This window comes from Papaver somniferum, chromosome 3 (assembly GCF_003573695.1).
Source record: "Papaver somniferum cultivar HN1 chromosome 3, ASM357369v1, whole genome shotgun sequence".
In the NCBI taxonomy this organism is placed as follows: domain Eukaryota; kingdom Viridiplantae; phylum Streptophyta; class Magnoliopsida; order Ranunculales; family Papaveraceae; genus Papaver; species Papaver somniferum.
Window position 1 is genome coordinate 165938983 of NC_039360.1, and position 19609 is coordinate 165958591.

Sequence of the window (19609 nt, forward strand, 5' to 3'; positions counted from 1 at the left end):
GCTAGAAGTCTCCTTTATATAGCCTTCAAATCAGGGTTTTGCCTTGGGTACAAAGTGTAGATGGGGAAAAACGATTTGCTGGTTTTTAAGGAATTGAGGAGACGACCGTACGGAGGAGACTCCTCGAACCGAGTGAAATGTTAAACCTCACACAGATGCACCGCTGCAAAGGGGGTGCTTTAGATTCGAGAAATCAATCTGTAGTACTCCGGCCTAAATCAAGACAATGACCGTTCCAGAGTAAATTCGGTCACAAGAGAGGATGGGTTGATTTGTAGGAGGGAAGCTGAGAAATGTGTGGAATCAATGGTAATCAAAGATTGTGGGTGTGTGAATTCTGAATATGATAAGCTCTGAATGATTGAAATTGCTCAATTGAGAGTAGTTGCTCAATTGATGAGTTGATGATCTTGTGTTGTCAGTTTGACGTGAGATTGATGATATTGATGATGTTGATGATTCAATCATGATTCAGAGACTTATTTATATTGTTGGAATTTTAGACACCATGATTCCATAAAGTGTGACAGTTGATGGAATCAAGGAGTGGGGAAGTGGAGATCGTGTTTGAAACCATTTGCTCCACGTGTGGAGACTTGGTCGATTTTCCACCCACTACCTCGTGAATTCCTTCAACTGATTGCACGACTTGCTCACATTCCATCGTGTGTTTGAACACATGTGTCGTAGATAGCCAGAACAAAACCCTAAGTGATATCCCCCCAAAGTGACACGATTGCCGTCTCGTGGTATGTTAGTCAATTGTGACTTCGTGGTTTGATGGGACGATGAGTCCATGTAGTTGCTGAATTGAACATGATGTTCTTAAACTCATGAATTGAACATGTCATGAGACAGAGGTATAGTTCTTACGATGAAGTGAGCAAATATTGCTCATTCGATGGATCGTTGAATATTGATTGTTGAACCAATATTCCTTGGTTCGAGAAAATATTTATCATCTGAGCAAGTGTTTCTCATGTGATGAATTGTTGAATATTTGATCGTCTGAGCATGTGTTGCTCATCTAATGGATTATTAGCAGCGTACCAAAAATATTAATTAGAATATTGGTCGTTGAGCCGAGCATAATTGTAGATTAATGACCATGAGGCCGTCGTAAAATTATTAAGGTTGGAATCTGGAATGATGATCCTTGGATTCAGAAACCCTAATTTGATCAATTGATGATCAATTCATGGTTCGTCAGAAGTTTAACCATGGGATGAAGGAGGGAGCGACTACATGGGACCTTGGATCAACCACGTAGTGTCCATATGCTCACGTGAGAAAATACGAAGAACTCCTTGTAGAGTTGACGATTTGTTGGCGAAAGAATGATTAAATGCTGGTTTAATCATTTATTCGAAAATGCTTGTCTGAGCCTTAGGTGAGAAAACCTAATTAATTATGACGAGGCGAGGAACCGACCATGGAGTCATGAAACCGGCCCTGGGTTGTCACGTGACCGCCTGACGCTCACTTCATGAAAATCCAAAGTGTTTTGGACCTAATACGAGCAATTGTGCAAATTAGGTCAAAACTGTGAAAATTGATAAGACCGGGTTCCGTGAGCCAAAGAGCCAATCTTGGTCGGTCAAGATAGCGTGCTCGTGTCCCCAAGGCGTCCGCGTCTCAGTCCTGAGAATTTTGATATTTTCTGACGTGCAATTGAGCATCGACGAAACTGAGGAAAAACACCATGAGATGATGGAAAATAATTATAAAATAAGGAATGAGGAGGCGTGGGACTGCCATGGTCAAGGCATGGTCGTCCGGTCGTGACCACGATCCCGTGGTGCCTTTTCCTTAATTTTATAATATTTTTGATGATTTTATGAAAAATTCATGAATTTTGATGAATTTAGGGAGTTTCCATGAATTGAAGGAGTTTTCATGAGTTCATGGAAGCAAAATATTAAAATAATAAAAACACGGCCGTGTGGGACCATGGAGGCATGGCCGTCCGGCTATGGACCGGTCCCACGAGTTTTTTATAGTTTTTTAATATTTTTAGGTATTTTTGATGATTTGAGAGAATTTTCCTAATTTGAGAGAAATACCATAAAATCAAGGAATTTGATGAATTCAAGGAAAAATAGGATAAATAATAATAAAATAATAAAGCAAAGGGTGTGCGGGACTTGCTAGGTCATGGCCGGCCGGCCAAGGCCCGGTCCCACAAGTTTTCATGATTTATTTTATTATTATTTGATGATTTGTGCAAAAATACCATGAAATCAAGGAGTTTTTTCATGAAATTAGAGAAATAATAATAATAATAGTAAAATAATAAGGAATCGTGGGGTGTGGGGCCGGTTGGGACCAAGGCATGGCCGGTTGGCCAGCGGTCATGCCCCACACTCCTTTCCTTAATTTTATATTATTTTTTATGGATTTATGGAAGTACCATGAAACCGAGGAGTTTCCTCGAGACGAATGAGATTTGATAAAATGAGAGAATTTTCATCAAATCATGGAAAATAATAAAAATGCATTAAAAATATAAAACTGGTGTGGGATTGACCACGACATGGTCGGTCGGTCGTTTATCAGTGCTCCCAGCACCCTGGTTAATATTTTTAATTATTTATTATTTTCTTCTCTATTTTGCATAGGTTCATCGTTTCGTTGTACTTTGAAATACTCGTTCGTGCGGTGACTGTTAGTGTATCGTCGTTGAATACACCTTCACCATTTGAATCGGGGCTTACTTAGAGGTAGCTCAGACGCCTAGTTATTGATTATTTATTACGAATTGTGGAATTCGATGTAGAATAATTCACAAAACTGAGTAATAAGATGTTTATTATTAATTCATAAGATCAGCTGAGGATTCGACTACGAATTCAGAATAATAAAGTGAGCATTACCATTCCATGGGATTGTAGATTCGACCATAGAATCAGAGTAATTAAGATTTATCTATTACCATTTATGAGACTAGTTGTGGATTCGATCATGAAATCGGAGTAATGAGATAATATAGTTATTGCTATTCTATGAGATCAAGCCGTGGACTCGATCATAGAATCAGAACAGTTGTTATTGCCATTCCATGGGACCAGTCATGGATTCGACCATGGAATAGGAGCAGTAATAGATTATTCTGGGAATTCAGTACTGAATGTCACGGCAGAATTAATATTAATTAGGAATAATTAACTTTGTGGCTCTATACTAGCAGAGCAAGATGTCTAGGAGCATTAATTATCCCGATATGAGCTTGTCGGTAAGTCATATCCTTTATATAGTCAGGGTAAACTTGTTGTTTGTTCCTGAAGATGTTATCGCTTTATACTAGCAGAGCAAGCTGTCTAGGAGCCGTCCATCTCGTGATACTATATAGAAATAATCACTGAAAGTATTCAGTATTCATGAGATATGTCGTTGTCCAGTCGTGAGACTACATATCTACATGTACTCTGAGAGAAAGTACTCTCCGTTGAGAATTCGATGAGAGACCCGTGTCTCGATACTCACGTCTGATTGCTGAATCAGAGCTTCGTATAATTATGAGTTTACGATTTTAGCCTTTGTCGAAAATGCACCATCTACATTAAGTCCCCTGCTTACTGAGGAAAGTTGTGTTCCTCAGTCAGCATTAAATGGTGATTTTCCGTCCATAAATAACAATACCAGTAATTGAACTTAGTCGTAAGTTGAGACGTTACCGGATTTAGAGAGCATGAGAAAACCACGACTTGATGAAGGCTTCAATGTCATGATTGGAGTGTCGTTTGATGAGCATAAATTGGTGTTGAACCGCTGGTTTGGACGACGTGTCCGTGGTTGGTCAGGATTCGCGGGACGGGCCCATGAAAACAAATCTTTGTTTTATGAATAGATGCTCGTTCGTTCGTTAGTTTAAGGAACAGACAAAATAGACCTGAGTCTAATGATATAAAATTCGTCTATGAGCTTTCACGAAAACCGTAATTTTATATTTTAAATATGTGAGATTTCACAAAGTGGAATAAACTCTCATTTCAAAGGTGGATGCTCGTACGAGAGAAAAGTTTTTTTTTTTGATAAACGTGCGTCTGTTAGTAATAAAATTTTGTTTATGAGCCTTCATGAAAATTTTTATCTTCGAGCTTTCGAAAATATTTGAAAATATACTCTCGCTTCAAAGACAGATGCTCGTGCGAGGGAGAAAAAATATATAGATATATTTTTCAAATTTACGTGAGTTTCACGTTAAAATATATTTTTAAAATCAATGTTTTGATTTTGAACAATTGTTAAAACTAGACAACCATACATGGTGAAAGAATGTCTATATGTGAATTTTCACAATCGTAGAATGGACGTCTGTCCAGATTTTGAGAAACCAGTGAATGTTCACATTGTAAAATTTACGTGGGTTGTTCACGGTTTTGTGAAAATCATGTCAGAATTTTGCTCGTCTTAGCAGGTTTGAAGGAACAAAGAAGATTTGAAGTATTAACTCATGTACTGTTAGTGGAATCGTAAAAAGGTAAGAGTTGAAAGTTACCATTTTTGCAGACGCTGATGTGCGCATCTTTATTCCATGATTCGTTGTTTTGCTGAATCCTGCGCTTTGTATAAATGATGCGCTGAATGTTATGCATCTGTCACAGCCACTTTGCAAGAATGACTGACTCCCATGATGACACTTTCAAAGACGATGTTTCCAGGGATGACATCTCCGCTGGTGCAACTTCAAGAAATGGTACTTCTGGGACCTCTGAGTGATGGTGAGAGATCCTTCATACTGAGTTGTACTCCTGGTTATTTCATCAACTATACCACAGGATGATCATGTAGTGAGGTTTCAGATCAATGTAGACTCCTCGGAAATGGAAGAAAGTCTTCGGGGCGGAGCACCCAGAAGTAAGGACTACAGGATGTTAGCAAATGACGTGCAGTCCCCAGCCGTTTCTTTGATGAGTTGTTAGCGCTCCTTGTGTCATAACTTTTTCCTGCCCGTGCAATTAGGATCACGAGACCAAGGTTTTGTTATTTCTTTTCAGACCTTTTCTCCATCGATTGACGGTCTTCAACTTGTTCCCAGGCGAATAATTCAGGAATCCAGTACTGATGAAGAAGTCGATGTAAATATCTCTTTCGTGCAGGTGATCGCGGCATCTCCTTGAATGAAATAATAATAAATTTTGTTGATGAATCCAGGAAGAAATCATTGTAGATAAGAATCATGTTGATGAAGCGCACTCTTCTTTGGGAGATGGGAATATGGAGAATTCCCGAAATCCCGAACCGAATGGAGATAGCGGTGTTGTCAACGGAGATTCTGGCATCGTCGAGCCTTCAAATGATTTAGAGACTCCCTTAGTAACTATATCTCCTGTAATTTCTTCAAAGAAGTATGATATCGCTGATTCGTGAATGAATGAATGAAAATCCATGTGAATTTATGGATAACTTTGCCGAAATACGTCACCGGAAAATTTCAGACTTCAGATTTTACTAGAAACGCTGTAGAATCTTCGTCCGAAGTCGGATTTTCGCGGTTTTCATATGTATCTTCAATCCCAGAAAATTTCCAAGCTTTAGCAAAGAATCTCTTTGAAGTTTGAGCATGTTTAGGGCCTGAAAAAGGCGAAATAGTGAACTTCCAGGAGACCTTCAGAACTTTTTCAGATGGCATGTTGCTCCATGTTTTAGCCACATCTCTTTGCTCGTTCATCGGATTGTCACGAAATTTTTAGACGTTGTATAGGAAATCCATACTAATATAATGGTATATAACCCATCTTCAGATTCCTCGTAGATTGCTCCCAGTTCGTCTTTTAGTACAGGGAAGAGTACAGTTTAATTCTTCAGACGAGGTTACCGTAAAGCGTATTTTCATGAATTTCATGCTATTTGCTCATTCCTTGAGTGTATAATGATTAATATTGATATTGTTGGATTGCTTGTATGATGTATTTTATGATCTCATTTGCTTTCAAGCTTAAATGACTCTAATCCTCATGTAATCTTCGTATTAGGTGCCAAATACCGAAGTTGAGGATATTGAAATCAATGAGGATAACTCAAACTGCCCTGGAGTTATTGATGACGAGACAACCATCTCTGCACTTCAAGTCCATGAGAAGGTTGTCATTGAAGTCTTGGAAACTCAGATTGTTGCTGCTTCAGTGATAGAAGAAACCGAAACACCAGTAGGGAATGCTGAAGAAACTGTTGCCCTGGAGGCTGCTCCAGTAATTGAGAACCGTATAGTGATGCATGAATATCCAAGTGCAGGAGTTTCTTTTGATCCTCCATTATATGCTTCACTCCCGTATCATGAACTAGTTGGCGGATTCAGCGTTCCCATTGGATATGCAGGCTTGTACGAGAAACCGTGGAAGATGTATGGTCACATCGTCGTTACCAAGGATCCGGAGCATAGTTATTTCTTTACGAGGCAAGTAGAAGCCATATTGCGTGTTATAAATGATATTCGCATTACAACTGGAAATACTGTCATCCGGGATGTACTCTTTGATTGGGAGTACAACTTGAAGAAAGCTGTAGAACTTGGCTTCAATATGAAGTGGCTTCGTCAAAAGATTGATGTTATAAGGAAAGCGGTGGAAGGTGACACTTCTTTCACCACCAGTGATGCCGTGTTGAAGAAGATGGATGAAGAAAAGCAGAAATCTTATTTTGCTGACTTTCTTTAGTTTTCTTTCCATGATATCTTGAACCTTGGACTTCTGAGAGATGTGAGGTTTTATTCTGGTCTTGATTTCTTGATCGGTTTTGGATTGTGAAATCGATCGTCTTGACAAGTGGACCGTCAATCCCCAGTATTTTGTTAAGTCTCTCCCTTTCGTTTTCCCTTCTTCTGGTGAGACCTAGATAGAGGATCCAGGTAGAAAAATTGATGTAAAGACCTAGGTGGTCGAAGTTGGAGGTACCTTGATGAAGGATTTAGCGTAAGGACTTGGTGGACACCGATCGACTGTGGAAATTATGAATCCCGTCTAAAAATTGTTGTTTGCATGTTGTACGCTCAGGAAGCTGTAGGAACCTCATACGACGTCGGAATCTGACGATTGACCCCAACTTTCGAAGCTAAGAGACGGAGGAATCATATGCAACCAGAATGATTAAGTTTGGAGATGTACAGGGCAATCAATAAAGTATGCACTTTCATAACTTGTAATCCCGTGCAAATTTTCAGATTTCATAGACCTGACAGTAAATGCCGTATCTTTCAGCTCGTATGTACGATTGATCCGCCCTTTTGTTATGTTGTAGAAGAGACATAGACAAACATCTTTCGTTGAGGAAGCATTGTCCCATTCCTCACCCATTAGTACTTTTTTGCAAACCTATGGCCTGGAGTGTGTTGTATCTCATTTATAGAGGTGATGAAAACATCTTGTAGAAGACTTTGAATTATGCCCACCAGTCGTGCCAGCTTTGGGAATACTTTAATGTGAGCATGTTATCAGGTCCGCACATCTTGATATGAATCATTGGTCTTAGAGAAGTCCGCTTCATGTGTAACACTTCAGAGAATGATTAGTTGATGAAGCCCTGAGGATGTTGCTTCTGAGACCGTTGTTGGTGCTGAAACCATGAATGATTACGCTCCAGAGATCCTTGTCGATGCTGAGATCATGGATGGTGTTCCTCTAGAGATTATTGTTGATGCTGATACCATGGTTGAAGTTGCTCCAAAGACCGAAAAGGCTAGAGCCATGATTATAGATATAAACTTTGCTCTTTCATCCAGTGAGCCTTTTACATTCATGAACTAGTTGATGAGTTGAGCGTCCGTAAGATGAAGGTGTACTGAGAGTTCAACCTGAATGCTCCTGAAAGCATAACTTTACCACGATCTGGATTTGTCAGTGAGTCAACATTGTTGCGGTAGATAGTATCAGCAATTTTCATACTGGATGTGATTGGTGAAGAGAGAAAGTTCCTAAATCATGCAGGGGCTTGTGATATAGAGAATACCCGTTGATGAAGTTTCACGGAATCACCTCAGGTTGCCCAGTATATATTGAAGGAGTTAGTGCCATCCATGTATGAATGATGTTGCATATGCTTCAGAAGTCTTATCATGGGATAATGAAGACTTATTGTTTAGTTACACTTTGATCGTGCTGGTGTTGAATCAATGTGTCATCATCGAGATATTTGTGCTGAAGCTGTACTCTTTGATTGGGAGTACAATTTGATAGCTTTTTTAGATGCTTGAGTGTTGAAGCGTATATTCCTTAAGCATCAAATATCTTAGGGGTTTGATCGTCTCGGCCCTGGAGTATCTTCTGTTGATTCAGCATCCCTTTCGTTGCAGTAGTGGGATTCGACACTTATGCAGACATTAGAGATTTTTGATTTTGTGGAACACATGGACTAGCAGGAGAAACGCCCAAAGTGTTCTTTGCCATGTTTGGACATCATCTCGGTAATGAATGTTTCAGTGCTTGATTCGGAGGAGCGTCATATTAAACCACTTGGTAAAATACTAATGTGGTGAAGCTACCATTCATAACGTCTTGTAGAGTTGCTAGAAGAATTGAGTCCCCATGCTAGGATAGCATGTGAGGAAATAAATGACATAGACATGGGATGAGACTTGCCTGAGTGCGGAACCTCTTAATGGATGTATATGCATCTTTTGCAGGTTCTTTCTTCAACCTCGTCAAAGTTTGAAATTCCTCCAAGTACTCTGATGATGGAATGTCCGTCAAATCTTCTGGATCAGAACTTTCTTAGTTGGAGAGACGTGTAACCAAAGGCGCTCTGTAAGTACCCATATTTTCAGCGTGGATCCATGCTCGTCTGAAGGACATGTCATATCCTGGATCTTCCTGATTATGTGAAACTTGGTTTCTGTCCAGTGTTGAACTTATGTTCACTTTGAGAGTGATGTAGGCATAAGTATTCCGAGCGCTCCTTCGAGGTCTCTGATTGAGATGGGAGCATGAGTAGCTTCTTGTCGACTGATACCTGCGGCTCTGAGGTTTTCAGTGGAATGATGTTGATGGCGGTGCCGGCATCGATCAACGTTCTTCCAAATTCGTTTCTTCGACTGTGGTAAGCAGTCCCCAGTCGTAAATCTCTTGGTTTGTGGCTGGAGGCTCAAGAAGTATTTCCGGAATGGACTTCTTGACACGATGTGGTTCAGTGCTGTGAGCATGTCTCTATTTTGTGCCTTCGACAGATAGAGCAATTCACATTCGACCAAGGATTGAACTGCCTCTTTGATAGGTTGTTCAGAGAGTGTAAAGGTTATGATTGGGAGAGGATTCTTGTGTACTCCTCCAGTGCCCAGTTGAAGCTATTGTGGATCAACCTTCTCTTTGGGGACGTGCTTCAAAATATTGCATTTACTTGTCGAATGATTGATAAATCTATGAAGGTGACAGTACCTTGGATTCTTCATGTTGGCTCTCTATGATGATCAACAGTTTGATTGCACCGTCTTGAACCCAGACTTCCAGTAACTCGATCACTCGTTCATGAGAAGTTTAGTTTGTACGATCATTTTCCCGTTCGTTGATGCCAGGTCGAGGTTTGTGCAAGATTGGTTATCCTTCCGTGATGATTTTGTAGGAAGAGGTGTTGGATGTCGCATGTTTGAACATAAGCTTTCTTTTTTCTTCCTTGAGCAACAACGTTCATGGAAGGTTGGACATCGTACTGTTTGTTGATCAGGCGTCGGCTGCTTCGAGGTTCCTCGACCTTGTAGACTTTGCTCAGTAAAGCAGGTGTAGTAGTCGCTGATCATTTTGGTAGCTTCATGAAGTTCTGAGAAAGTGTGGAACCGGAGGTTTTCCAGCAAGGCTCTGTAGATCGGGATCATTTGTGGACGCACAAGTCTAAAAGTTTTTGCTATGTGACGTTTGGGTCGTGGCAGTCCAAGGCTTGAATTCTGAACTTTTCACATAATCATCAGGATGTTCGTTGCTCCTTCGAAACATCCTTCCTAGATCAGAGAGAGTGACTTGCTCTGACACGAAGAAGTATTTTCTGTAGAAAGCATTAATCATCTCTCCCCAATCGGTGATACTTCACGATGCGATGTTGTTGTACCAGATGTATCCCCTGCCTTTCAAGGATTTTGAAAATTTCTCCAGACGTACGACATGGTTGTGCTCGTGTTCGCCCAATAATTCCAGAAACCGAGAAATATGTTTTTGAGTATTGCATGTTCCATCATAAAGAATGAATGTTGGAGCGGTATAACCTTTTGAAAGAGGAATCCTCTGTATGGCAGTATGGAGGTTGGTGACGATGGACGTATGATGTCTTGTCTTTTAATCGATCCTCAAAAAAGCACTCCATATCTTCACGAGTGATGAAACTTGCAGGATCCGTTGCTGGAGAGTCATCTGCAGATTTGCGGAATTCTTCATCATGTACAACATGGATTCGAGAGATTTCAGGATCAACGGTTGAAGATGTTTCTTTAGCTTTTCCTTTCTCGCGCTGAGGATGAGTTCGTTCAGACGCAAGCTTGTTTGTGAGAGTTTTAATATAAACACACAACTGATTCTGTGTTGTAGCCACGTCAGTCTGAACCTTCGTGAGATCAACTATGCTAGGCTGATTTCCTCTGGTTTCTTCAGGAGACCGGACGAAGAGTGGATTGTTGATGGCGCCAGTGCCGTCACTTGCAGGGGTGATCACTGGAGCACCAGTACTTGGAGTAGTAGTAGTAACGTGTGGCATGACATTGCTGGCTGGAGGAGTGGTATTAGCGGTATCACTGAAGCCTGCAATATTGAGAGGAGTAGTACTTGCGATGCGAGAGTCGGGTGTTGAACCCGGATTGGTAACTGAACCGGACCTAAGATCAACCATCTTTGTGAGAGTGTGAGATTGCAACTGAGAGAATGATCTCCCACTGTGGTCGCCAATCTGTAGATGGGGAAAAACGATTTGCTGGTTTTTAAGGAAGTGAGGAGACGACCGTACGGAGGAGACTCCTCAAACCGAGCGAAATTTTAAACCTCACACAGATGCACTGCTGCAAAGGGGGTTCTTTAGATTCGAGAGATCAATCTGTAGTACTCCGGCCTAAATCAAGACAATGACCGTTCCAGAGTAAATTCGGTCACAAGAGAAGATGGGTTGATCTGTAGGAGGGAAGCTGAGAAATGTGTGGAATCAATGGTAATCAAAGATTGTGGGTGTGTGAATTATGAATATGATAAGCTCTGAATGATTGAAATTGTTGAATTGAGAGTAGTTGCTCAATTGATGAGTTGATGATCTCGTGTTGTCAGTTTGACGTGAGATTGATGATACTGATGATGCTGATGATTCAATCATGATTCAGAGACTTATTTATATTGTTGGAATTTTAGACACCATGATTCCATGAAGTGTGACAGTTGATGGAATCAAGGAATAGGGAAGTGGAGATCGTGTTTGAAACCAGTTGCTCAACGTGTGGAGACTTGGTCGATTTTCCACCCACTACCTCGTGAATTCCTTCAACTGATTGCACGAATTGCTCACATTCCATCGTGTGTTTGAACATACGTGTCGTAGACCGCCAGACCAAAACCCTAAGTGATATCCCCCCAAAGTGACACAATTGTCGTCTCCTGTTATGTTAGTCAATTGATGACTTTGTGGTCTGATGGGACGATGAGTCCATGTAGTTGCTGAGTTGAACATGATATTCTGAAACTCATGAATTGAACATGTCATGAGACAGAGGTATAGTTCTTACGATGAAGTGAGCAAGTATTGCTCATTCGATGGATCATTGAATATTGATTGTTGAACCAATATTCCTTGGTTCGAGAAAATATTTATCATCTGAGCAAGTGTTGCTCATGTGATGAATTGTTGAATATTTGATCGTCTGAGCATGTGTTGCTCATCTGATGGATTATTGGCAGCGTACCAAAAATATTAATTAGAATACTGGTCGTTGAACCGAGCATAATTGTAGATTAATGACCATGAGGCCGTCGTAAAATTATTAAGGTTGGAATCTGGAATGATGATCCTTCGATTCATAAACCCTAATTTGATCAATTGATCATCAATTCATGGTTCGTCAGAAGTTTAACCATGGGACGAAGGAGGGAGCGACTACATGATACCGTGGATCAACCATGTAGTGTCCATATGCTCACGTGAGCAAATACGAAGAACTCCTTGTAGAGTTGACGATTTGTTGGCGAAAGAATGAATAAATGCTGGTTTAATCATTTATTCGAAAATGCTTGTCTGAGCCTTAGGTGAGAAAACCTAATTAATTATGACGAGGCGAAGGACCGACCGTGGAGTCATGAAACCGGCCCTGGGTTGTCACGTGACCGCCTGACGCTCACTTCATGAAAATCCAAAGTGTTTGGAAGAGTTTTGGACCTAATACGAGCAATTGTGCAAATTAGGTCAAAACTGTGAAAATTGATGGGACCGGATTCCGTGAGCCAAAGAGTCAATCTTGGTCGGTCAAGATAGTGTGCTCGTGTCCCCAATGCGTCCGCGTCTCAGTCCTGAGAATTTTGATATTTTCTAACGTGCAATTGAGCATCCATTCAAGAAAATATGCCAAAATTAGGGTTTCGACGAAACTGAGTAAAACACCATGAGATGATGGACAATAATTATAAAATAAGGAATGAGGAGGCGTGGGACCGCCGTGGTCAAGGCATGGTCGGCCGGTCGTGACCACGGTCCTGTGGTGCCTTTTTCTTAATTTTATAATATTTTTGATGATTTTATGAAAAATTCATGAATTTTGAAAAATTTGATGAATTTAGGGAGTTTCCATGAATTGAAGGAGTTTTCATGAGTTCATGGAAGCAAAATATTAAAATAATAAAAACACGGGCGTGTGGGTCCATGGAGGCATGGCCGGCCGGCTACGGACCGATCCCACGAGTTTTTCATAATTTTTTAATATTTTTAGGTATTTTTGATGATTTGAGGAAATTTTTCCTAATTTGAGAGAAATACCATAAAATCAAGGAATTTGATGAATTCAAGGAAAAATAATAATAAAATAATAAATCAAAGGGCGTGTGGGACCGGCTAGGGCATGGCCGGCCGGCCAAGGCCCGGTCCCACAAGTTTTCATAATTTATTTTATTTTATTATTATTTGATGATTTGTGCAAAAATACCATGAAATCAAGGAGTTTTGTCATGAAATTAGAGAAATAATAATAATATTAATAAAATAATAAGGAACCGTGGGGTGTGGGGCCGGTTGGGACCAAGGCATGGCCGGTTGACCAATGGTCACGCCCCACACTCCTTTTCTTAATTTTATATTATTTTTTATGGATTTATGGAAGTACCATGAAACCGAGGAGTTTCCTCGAGACGAAGGAGATTTGATAAAATGAGAGAATTTTCATCAAATCATGGAAAATAATAAAAATGCATTAAAAATATAATACTGGCGTGGGATTGACCACGACACGGTCGGTCGGTCGTGTGTCCATGTTCCCAGCACCCTAGTCAATATTTTTAATTATTTATTATTTTATTCTCTATTTTGCATAGGTTCATCGTTTCGTTGTATTTTGAAATACTCGTTCGTGCTGTGACTGTTAGTGTATCGTCGTTGAATACACCTTCACCATTTTAATCGGGGCTTACTTAGAGGTAGCTCAGACGCCCAGTAGTTGATTATTTATTACTAATTATGGAATTCGGTGGAGAATAATTCACAAAACTGAGTAATAAGATGTTTATTATTAATTCATAAGATCAGCTGAGGATTCGACTACGAATTCAGAATAATAAAGTGAGCATTACCATTCCATGGGATCCCAGATTCGACCATAGAATCAGAGTAATTAAGATTTATCTATTACCATTTATGAGACCAGTTGTGGATTCGATCATGAAATCAGAGTAATGAGATAATATAGTTATTGCTATTCTATGAGATCAAGCCGTGGATTCGATCATAGAATCGGAACAATTGTTATTGCCGTTCCATGGGACCAGTCGTGGATTCGACCATGGAATAGGAGCAGTAATAGATTATTCTGGGAATTCAGTAGTGAATGTCACGGCAGAATTAATCTTAATTAGGAATAATTAACTTTGTGGCTCTATACTAGCAGAGCAAGCTGTCTAGGAGCATTAATTATCCCGATATGAGCTTGTCGGTAAGTCATATCCTTTATATAGTCAGGGTAAACTTGTTGTTTGTTCCTGAAGACGTTATCGCTCTATACTAGCAGAGCAAGCTGTCTAGGAGCCGTCCATCTCGTGATACTATATAGAAATAATCACTGAAAGTATTCAGTATTCATGAGATATGCCGTTGTCCAGTCGTGAGACTACATATCTACATGTACTCTGAGAGGAAATACTCTCCGTTGAGAATTCGATGAGAGACCCGTGTCTCGATACTCACATTTGATTGCTGAATCAGAGCTTCGTATAATTATGAGTTTACGATTTTAGCCTTTGTCGAAAATCCACCATCTACACAAAGCAAACTTTATTCACCGTTAGATGAAACCTAATTTAGATTCAAGCAAATATCTCTCAATCGTTAGATCGAAAGACATAGCTTATCACACATACTTGGGTACACGTTTACTGGTTTTGAGAAAAACCATGCCCAAACGAGTACATAACCCAAAAGGTCAACCATATGAGCATCTCATATTAATCATGTTCTTCTTCACCATAACTAGTTCAATTGACTCAAATGAACTAGTTAAGAGTTTTTAAATTGCTATGAGATCTTATGTAACTACACAAGACACAATTGAAACAAATATGATTCGATTAGAATCGGCTCATGAACATTATAGCCACGGTTTGCATAAAGCATTCCTTAATAATTAATGTTTCATGTTCAGTGCACATCTTTAGATCATAACCTCTTACGCTCACAAACAAGTTCGCGGACTTAAGTTAATCGGTTGAGTTTTCCAAACTTAGCAGAAATTCTCGGGTCGAGAACTTCCGCCAGTTCGCGGACTGGGCACACAAACGAGTTTTGGAAATCCCAACAGAAATTCTCGGTCGAGAACTTCCGTCAGTTCAAGAACTGAGTCTGCGGACTGGGTTCGCAGACTTGGCAAGCTAATTCCACAATCCTACCGATTTCTCTTGATCAACAAAGTTCGAAAACTTCAGTTCAAGGAATACATGGTTATATAATCTAAACTCTCATTTCAATTATTGAAACATTCTCAGAGGGCGATATTCAGTCGTGAAGAACAACAGACCTTTCTCGTCAGAGCAATTTCCAAAGTGATTGAAACTTTCATGACTTTCGTCACTAGGTGAAGATAAAACTGATCAAAGCGAAACGCTTTACCAACACATGATTTCGAGTAAAAGCTAAGTAATGAATACTCAGCTCGAAATATCAAGTGTATATGATCTAGTCTATATAGCATACGACTTTTGTCTCATAAGAAGTACGAGAAGAATAGATAGACTTTCGAGTGATATATAAGTTCAAGTCTTCACATACCTTTTTGTTGATGAAGTTCCACGGTTCCTTGGTGTAGATCTTCGTCGTTGTCGTTGAATCACCATGAATTCTTTGAGCTCAATTACACTTTTCCTATCATAGTTTGAGACTTAGCTAATAGGCTAGAAATCAAGACTTTATAGTTTTGATCACTAACATTGGCAAACATGCTTGATATAGCAACGCATGCGAGGTTGACCGAGATATGCTCTAACAATCTCCCCCTTTGTCAATTTTAGTGAAAAACCTATTAATACATATGGAATACAAAAAAGATAAACTTTAGTGGCTCCTATTCCATAGTCCAATCTTCAACGTTCCTTGAAATCTTCGTCCTTCCAAGTACTCCAATGATCCCAAAGGTTGTAAGTTTAGTATCACCGTTGTTGAATATCCATAGATATAACAATGAGAGAAATCGAGATTCTCGATCATTATTATATAGTGTCATAGTATTATTATGAACATCAAAGTCCAATTGCATCACGACTTTAACAATAATACTATGGAGATATGTATCACTCCCCCTTAGTCAATACTCCATCTCAATCATGGAAACCACTCCCCCTTACACAATGATCCGAAAACCATATGTATTTGTAGTGTGACCTACAATATTTCTCCCCCTTTTTGTCAATAAAATTGGCAAAGATACAAGAACGGGTTCATAATGAAATTTCCACAAGAGACATTTCATGACCAAAAGAAAGACAACATATCATCTTAATTTAGATGTAATCTTATAGCCGAAGCTAAAAACATTCATCAAGGAGTTTTAAGACGCAAGATAACCCCTATAAAATTCCACAGCCGCACTCCCCGCAAGATATTACCATTAAGCACAAGTTCAAAAGAAGTCTCCCCCATTTGATGTCATTCCCAAAGGAACAACAAGAGCGACCTTAATTTCGAAAGAAAAGAAGGATTTTTATTTGGACACCAAAAACCATGTGAATGATTTTTTATATCCAAAACTCAACCAAAATACTCACAAGTAAACCCATGAATATTCAAATTGGAATACGCAATTAAATCAAAACCACAGCAGTGATCAATTTAATTGAAAGTGCTCAACATAAGTAAACTCACGGAGCAACAAGCTACGATTAAGTTAATCATATGGAGGTGAATAACTTAACCGTTCAAGTACTCAACATAAGGAAAACCTTACGGAATACGTGACTACATTAACCAAAAGAACATGATAGTGTAGCCATTCATATACTCAACACAAGAACTTGTGGAATATATGAAAACTCAATTAGATTAATTACAAGAGAACCTATAATTAATCTAATCGGAATCAAACAAATAACCAAACTAATCACCGAGGTAATCAATTTAATTATTTTGGGCTCAACATAACATATTATGGAACCCCGACTAAGATTATCATGGAACATGACCATCTTAACCGCACATGTACTCAACATAAGAATGAAAACTTATGGAGTACAAAACTAAATAACCAAGGATGATTAATTTAGTTCATAACGCTCAACATATAGCATCTTACGGAACAACCAACAAATCCAAGGAAAATCGACTTAGTTGTAAGGTGCTCAACATAAAACATGATTAAGATTTTTTTTTGATTGTCGTTGTAATTGTAGTAAATAGGGATTCGAACTCTAAGACTTGTTAAGATTAATTTTAAAGGAATAAAATAGAGAGTTACTGGGTCTAGGATTCGGCCAAACTCATATCAAGAGGTTCAATTATTCATTCTCAAACAATTATCGCTCAATAAATAAAACAATATTGACTCTTATTTTTGCCAAGGTAGATTCTCCAAACATTAGTTATAAATCATAAGCATGGGACATCAAACATCTAAGCAAGCATGATCCATCTAATAAAATGATAACTAATTTTTTCAAATCATATTTCAATTAAAATTAATGCAAAAGTCTTATAAAGAATTAAATAATTTTACCCATGTATGAAATTCGTCTTCCTCCGTCGACCCAGTGTTGGGGTTTATCTTCTCATGATAAATAAAAACTCAAAAATATAATTTATAGATCAAATGGTGTTTTTATTAAAGAAAACTAATAATACAATGAATCTGCAACGCTGTGTCGGCGTTACAGAAATCACTGTTACAATAGATGTTGCAAATACCAATTAAGCGTGCCAGACATACTGTTACAAGTACTGTCAATAAACGACAGTTTCTTGCGACAGTCCGTAGGCGTCAAAGCTCTTCTTCTTCTTCTTCTCTCTGCAGCAGCAGAGAAGTTGCTATGCAACTCTCTATTTTCTTCCCCAGACTCTCGATATCCTTTCTCTGTTTACCAACTACCTTTTTATACTCCACAACATCCAAATATCCTCAGTTTAATGCAGAATATTTTCTCTTTAATCCATTATTCTCACTGCCATTACACGAAGATTATTTCTTTCTCTTCATGCGTTAACTGTCTTGAAAACTTCCCAAACTCTGTTGATATGATAAATATATGGATCCTAGGAGAATATCCTCTCTTAACTGCACTTAACTTCTGTATTAAACTCACCAGAAACCCAACCATAAACCCGAAGATATTTTTTCCCTCTTTTACAAAAATCGTGTATATATCTTTCCTTCTTCGGAATTATGCACCTTACCAATCCTGTCATGCCACTATAACTTCATCTAAATCCATCTGCACGAATAAATCACAGAAAATCTTACCAAAAATCTGCAACAAAATCTTCCACAATAACTCAACAGAATCTATGAAATATCTTCATCCTCAATTTCTTCTAACCGGTGATAATTTCCTTCCTTTCTCGATTCAAATGCAATTACCACCCCTGTTTACTCGAAACAGGATGGTATCTATCCATATCCGAGAGTAAATCCCCACAATATCTCCTCAAATCAATCCCAAAAATATTCGCAGAAACAGATTCATTTTTCCCGCCAAAACCTTGTGTTCTTGGTGATGAAGAAGGGTGCCCCGTAACAATTTGAAGGGTGCCCCGTAACAATTTGAAGGGTGCCCATAGCGGTGGGGTGTATATAACAAATTAGGTAGCCCCTTAGCCAGTGAAGTGCCCCATAGTAATAGGTTACCCCTTATCCAAAATTGTGAGTTCGAATAACAAGTGTCCTCCGGGGTCCAAAAACCACTTTTCGAGCAACTTTTCCATAAGAGCTTATTTCCTTGAAAAGACTTAAAACAATATTATTAGTGATAAAATGAGTCCTAGCTCATGTAATTATGGGTGAAAATGCGTCGCACTTGCATGTTCATCAAACACAATGGAGCCTTCACGGTAAAACATAATAAAATGGATCATTGAAGATCAATACCGTGGATAACATACAAGGATCTATTTTATCTTTGCATCATTATATGCATGACAACATAATAGACTTTATCCTTGTCATACAAAAGATTTAATCCTATTTTCCATCATATACATGATTGCATAGGCATAACTTTTGTATATGTCAAAAGTCCATTCGTCCTTTCATCAATACGAATACCAATCATGGACGACTTTACTTTTGCCCGAATATGGGACCTTCAAGTTCACGGACGCAAACAATACATATCCCATAAAAATATTGCAATACTTCAAAACAGATTAATACTGCAATAAAATCATCGAAATTCAACAATTCTCATCTTCATTTTGAAGGGAATTCAATAAGGAAGAGAATGCAAAAAAGAATGAGGTAAATCCGAGTTTGGACGAAGAAGTTACGGCAAAAACAAGTTTACCGAATATCGACGTCAAGTTTGCGAACTTAAACCCCTAGATTTTGATTTTGAATGCTGTTATGCATACTTGGTATGTGTACTAAGTAGTCCAAACATCTCGAACTATTATTTTCAAACCTAAACATTTAAGAACCTTAAACGCAGATCAAGTTAGGTAGAAATGAAGGATAAGCAAGATTATTATAAGTATTCTAAGCAAATAAAAGTACAAATCTTGCTCAAGTTTATAGACATACCTTTTTAGATGAATCCAATCGAATTCTACCGCCTTACCGAATATAATCTGCGTGCCCCAATTATTGTGCTTCCCTCACCGTATACAAAGCAGGGCATTCCTTGGTGAGGATGCACTTCCAACACAATCAAGTTGTGTGGGGTGAACAAAGTCTTGCTCACTACAAGTGACTTTTGGATTATCATGAAGGAGATCGCTTTTAGAACCTTTCACATCCAAATCCATCTTCCAAAAGAACTATTTAAGT